This window comes from Miscanthus floridulus, chromosome 4 (genome assembly GCF_019320115.1).
Source record: "Miscanthus floridulus cultivar M001 chromosome 4, ASM1932011v1, whole genome shotgun sequence".
Taxonomy (NCBI): domain Eukaryota; kingdom Viridiplantae; phylum Streptophyta; class Magnoliopsida; order Poales; family Poaceae; genus Miscanthus; species Miscanthus floridulus.
The window spans coordinates 88,506,389-88,512,260 of NC_089583.1; the positions used below are offsets into that span (position 1 = coordinate 88,506,389).

The window sequence follows — 5,872 nt, forward strand, 5'->3', positions numbered from 1 at the left end:
GGTAGCTACCTTTCTAGATAATCCTTCTATAAGTTTGGATTGGCCAGCAATTAATTCTCTCAAGGGTGGTTGATTGAAATTATTAAAATTATTACCTTGACAGTTACCTTGGTAATTACCTTGGTAGTTTAGCCTTTGTTGCTGATTCCATCCTTAATTTTGTTGAGGACTAAAAGTAGTTATTGTTGTTTACAAAGTTCACATCCTCTTGGGTTTTAGGATAGCTATTTCTTGAATGCCCAATGTTTCCACACACTTCACATGTCATACGAGAATCATGAATATGCATGACTTCTTGCTTCTCATTGGCTCGATCTTCAAGCTTCTTAATCATCAGGTCTATCTTGACAGATAACATGTCTACCTCCTTGAGTTAATCATACCTCCACCCCTCTTGCAGGTTTGAACACATTCCTCATTCTAACCTTGATTGGAGACCATCTTCTCCACAAGAGTTGTTACAGCCGGTATGGTGAGTGACATGAATGTGCCTCCATTCAGCAGCATCCATAGTCTCATGGGTACTATTGGTCAACCCATGGTAGAAAGTCTGCATGAGTAGCCAATTCTCCATCCCATGATGAGGACATTCCATAATTTAATCTTGAAAGCGTTCACATGTCTTAGGAACAGATTCATCATGTTGTTGCTGAAAGCTTAAAATTCTCTCACGCAGAGCATTGGTCTTGCTTGTGAGAAAAAACTTTGCTAGAAAGATAGTGGAGCAGTTATTCGCATGTAGTATTTCTATCTTTGTTGGCGTAGAACCATTGCTTTGCCTTCCCCAAGAGTGAGAATGGGAAGAGGCGAAGTAATATGGCATCCTGGGTTACTCCTTTGATGGTAAAAGTGCTACAAATCTCTAGGAAGTAGTTGGAGATGTGCACTTGCATCTTCATGTGCCTTTCCACAAAACTAGTTTGCTTGCACCATGTTGATGAGAGCTGGCTTGATCTCGAATCCATTGTCTCCAACATTGACTGTTGGTCCAGTACAAATGTTGGCCATAGTTAGAGTAGAGAAATCACGGAGTCCTGTTAGCCATGGCTTCAAATTCTAGTATTAAGCTTCGCCTTATATGGTTGTCTTTCGACTTTAAAGATGGAACTTTCTTGAGTTTAGCTCTAGTTGTTCTGATTAATGCTTCTAGATCTTCAACATAGTTTATCGGAAGGTCAAAACTGGTCATACATTACCCTGCATAAAATACACAAGTAGACAAAACAAAGGTAAGCCCATTTGAGCAGAGGTTAATGGTTATCTTCGATCACATCAATAAGTATAAGTTTATCAATACTTCCTTTGCCTAGCTACCTTCCCCGGCAACGACGCCAAAAATGCTTGTTGACATTTCCTAGCGTCGCTACTAAGAACAGAGTTTTAAATCTAGTCCCTAGTAACAGCACCAGAAATGCTTGTTGGTATTTATTAACGTGTCACTTGTTTTTAAATAGACACCTATTATAAACCTATATCTTCTAATTTTACTAGGTTGTCATCCCTAGTGATGATATTTGAGATACTTGTTGGTACTACATAGCATTAATACTGGAATAATACTAAGTAGTTCTTTATTAATTATGTGACTAGAAAGAATAAATATATATCTGAATGAAAAGGATCCGCAAGCACACAGATAATATACAATTGTAGCAATTTACTCGAGAATATTTTAGGTATCGTTATTTATATTTTTACCATAGGGAATGTCTAGCATGTACATGTATTGATAACTTATACTATTGAAGGAGAAGTAAACCATAACCAATATTCTACTCATAATAGGGGTAAGTCATAGGATAAGATATATATATATATAATGAGTATTGATCAATGATAATGATAAATCACTCAGAGTACTCCTTTCTATGGCATTAGCATGGTCAGGTAGAATATTAGAGGAATAATTCCTAAGTCATTCTTAATTACAAGTCAAAGCATACATTGATTAGTGTAATTACACCTAGTAATCATTGCTAAGATCATCGTCATATCTACACAAGGGATATTACTTAGGAAGATTAAGAACAAAGCTTGCTCTTCCTTTGTAACCGAACCCTACGCGCGCCTATATTCGGGAAGTGGACTACAAAGGACTCAACAGGAGTGTCACATCCGTGATCTACCACATGACCCTAAATATAGGGTGTATCCGTAGGTAGACAATGTATAAGCACCACGCTTACACAATGTCGACCACCCACCCATGGATCCTTAGAGTGAGCGCTATACGAACTTATGCATGAACATAATGATAAATCTAACTATACTAAGCATATAATCAAAGTAGACTATGAACATTATAACAAAGAACATGAATAAAATGAATATTGATATTGTCATAACAATTGTAACTAGCATATAAAAATAATGGAGATACAAAAGAGAGAGGGGTACAAAGATTATACCAAACCTACGCTCTTGATAAGATCGGGAATCCAAGCGAAGCCTGCTTGCCTCCCTCTAGACCTAGCCCAACTAGCTATGCCCTAGAATACGGTGCAGCTCTGAGGATGATTAGGGTTTCTATCTTCTCAAATGACTTATGCCTTCTCAGGGGGCAGGGGCTGATATATATAGGCCGGAGCATCTAACGTGAGCCCTTGGATCAAACCGACTTAAAGGACGACGTAGATGCAACCTAGGAGGCAGTGAAGAACTGACATAACAATGAGGGGCTGACAGGTGGGCCCCAGGGGCTGGGCGGCTTACAGGTGGGGCTGGCCCCACCTGACGGCGCCTCACCCTCCGCTTCAGTGTGGAGTCCTCCCGAAGTCTTCTAGAGTCTTCTAGGGTCCATTTCAGTCGCGGATAAGCGTAATTAAATTTGACATGTAGGTCCACCTTGACGGTTTTTTGGATAAACCCTGTAGAAAATACAGATTCACCAAAACTCAGTGGAATTTGTTATTCTAAACCCCTAAAGCTTCATTGGTGATTATATTTATTCCCTTATACATGTTATATTGACTGGTTTATAATGGTTGTTAACTACCGTAAACACACGCCCAGGTAACCTCGTCGGTTCTCTTTGTTTGATTCTTTTTTCCTTACACTTTCCTTAATTTCATTCATGGATGGTTCGCTGCATCGTTTGATTCTTGTTTTATTACACCTCCCTCGATTTCATTTATGGATCTCGTAGGCTGCTCCTGCTATGGCGACCCATCACGGCCGAACCTCTAGACGATGTCCCTGTCCTGAGTTCTTCCACCTATTCTAACCACTGCAAATGGTCACTTCCACAACCTGGCTAGGGTTAAAGGTAGTTTTTTTTGTCAGATTTTGACCTGCCTAGGGTTAAAGGTTTTTTTCTTTTTCGATTTTGTGCTTTTTATATCGATTTGTTACACTTATAGTTTAATTTCATAGATGTTTTGATCTCTCCTTTCTTGTTGCAGCAGTGGAGTTCATGAAGCTGAACACCACTATACTATCATCGCCATAGCAGTAGGTTGGATGCTGCGTGGATTTAACCCTATAAAATTTATTATTCAATTTGCATCTAAGTTCACCGTTCTTATATTTGCGACACATGTTTTTTTTTATTTTTTGGACAAAGAGATAACATATAGAAAGAGGTAGATATAGATAGATGTATACCAAGTTTATAACAGTAATGTGTAATTTTTTTGGGTGCCTCATCTTTTTTTTATTCGGTTTCATTACTATCCGTGCTCAATTAAGATAAATATGCAGTTTATGTGTTATGTTTAGGGTGTCTTTCCTATCTTTTATTTAAAAGAGTAATTGCTTAGAGTATTTAGAGTCTTATTATTCCATTAGCTGAATGATTAGTGTTTTACCAAAAAATACTTTCCTGCCGAGCCTCTGTTTTGTACCATTGGATTCTGTTCACTACTCAACTGTGTCTCAACAATGTTTCCCTTCTCTTACAGGAATAGTTAGTTTGTGTCGACGAATGCTACTATTCTTTGCACTGAGCTCAATTTGGTTGATCGGCTATTTATAGCTCTTCAGCCTTATCTTTATGCACTATTTAAAATGTCTAAATAGTACTACAGTTGCTAAGATATTTCCCCTTTAAAAAAACATTCTTTCCTGCTAATAGCAAATTACCAATGGCAGAGTGATATGCTTTTATTAGTTCCTTCATATCCAAATATGTGTTATGTCTTGATTCTTGTTGGCAATTCCTATTATATTTATTTTATTTCCACAGACTTTGTCTCCATATTTTGCAGCAATGGTGTCGTAGAATTAACCTTAAGGTGCTTCTTGTGCTCCTTCATCCAAGGTACAGCCCCTCGCTCAGCCTGGTCACAGTATTTTTTTCATCTCCTCTGTGCTCATCATGTCGTAGTATGCCTGTTTGCATGTAGAAAAATAGCAACATAGACTATACTGTAGTGTCCGAGGTCCGGTGGAAGTGCCAGATAGGTACCCATGGTGTTTTACCGAGTAGTGTTCTGCATGGTTCAACTTTTGTTGTTTCATAGAATAAAGCATATATTTGGTTGTAGACCACATCGTTAGGAATCAGGACAAAAAATAAAGTGCCTATTTTTCTTGTGTAGTTAGTCTACCATGTCGTTGGGGAGAGTTAGATTGCTGCTTAGTCATCATTGTGTTCTGGTTCTTAGATTCTCAATTTGATTTGTCGGATGCTTGGTTTTCCATAATGCTCACTGGGTTTGCCAGGGCTCCTTAGTGTGCTCTTTCGTATTAAATTCTACTCAAACGATAATTCTATATGCTCTTTCATGTTTGGACTTCCATCTTTCTCTGTTGTTGAGTTTGGGTTGGACAAGTCTACCTCCATTAGTATCATGAGCAAATATGGATTTATTTATTGCCTAGTATGTGCTACTGTTGCTGTAATTTTGTTTTGTATTTCTTATATGTGCACTTAGGTTGTGTAAACAGTACTTCCTTAGCTTTCTTGCAATAGACCGATCAAATTTGTGTTCTTAGAGTATTTGAATTCTATTTTTCACGTTTAAAGTTCCCTTTTAGTTCTCTATCCCTTTTCATGTATATGTGTGTCTACTAATTGTACTTATTTCGTGGCTTTTGCTAGAGGTTGAAGGCATAGTTGATAAATAAGAATTCCACCCTGAAATGGAACCAACAACTTAGCCTTTGTAGTTCCTATTAGAATGGTATGCATTCTGTTCCATATCGTCTATCCCTTTCTTTTCTAAATCTATTGATTGTGCTTTCTGGTCCATTCAGTTCCATGCTGATGTTGTTGTTGCTTCAGCATACAAGATGTTAGCATCGTTGCTGACAGACTTGTTCATCTTGCTCATTGGATTACACAAAACGACAAAAAATGAGCTTTGGTTCTACAGGTCTCTATTGTATGCTAGCGCATAGCAACCACCAAAGTAATAAGTATAGGTAAAGGGCACTAACATAGAGCCATTTCTATATATTATTCATACAATGGTGCTTCACATTTGGATTGTTGCAGGGCAGCACCAAAGTGCAGAGGTACCTAGCCTGCACTGAGGGGATGGCATGAGGTCTGGTTAAGTGGCAGTAGCTGGAGGTCTTGTTTTCTATACCAACTAATAGATTTTGGTTTGCTTCATCATGCTATTTTGGGGAACAGGACATACAATTATCTGCAATTGCCTTGGATACAAAAGATTTATCTAATTATTTGCAACAATCAGAAGGACCTGCTCCTTTTATATTAGCTAAATTTGTAAAAACAATACCTTGTTGCAGAAACACATGCTAACAATATTGGGGATTAGTGTAATCGGTGCATGGTTGCATGGCATGGAAAAAGGTTCGACAACCACTCTTGGTAAAAATAAACGCAGCTTTGCAGTCTAAATGTTTTTTATCTCTCTAAGATTTATTGTGTACTCTGCTTCACACAAACTATTTCTGCTATTAT

The 5,872-nt window shown here is 38.0% G+C and overlaps 1 non-coding gene across 1 annotated transcript; it reads left to right on the top strand.

Annotated features, from left to right (window-relative positions):
- Positions 1-572: 572 nt before the first annotated feature.
- LOC136553062 (small nucleolar RNA R71) lies at positions 573-681 on the top strand. The gene has a single exon (XR_010782967.1). It is a non-coding gene; the product is annotated as a small nucleolar RNA R71 (small nucleolar RNA).
- The last annotated feature ends 5,191 nt before the right edge of the window (positions 682-5,872 follow it).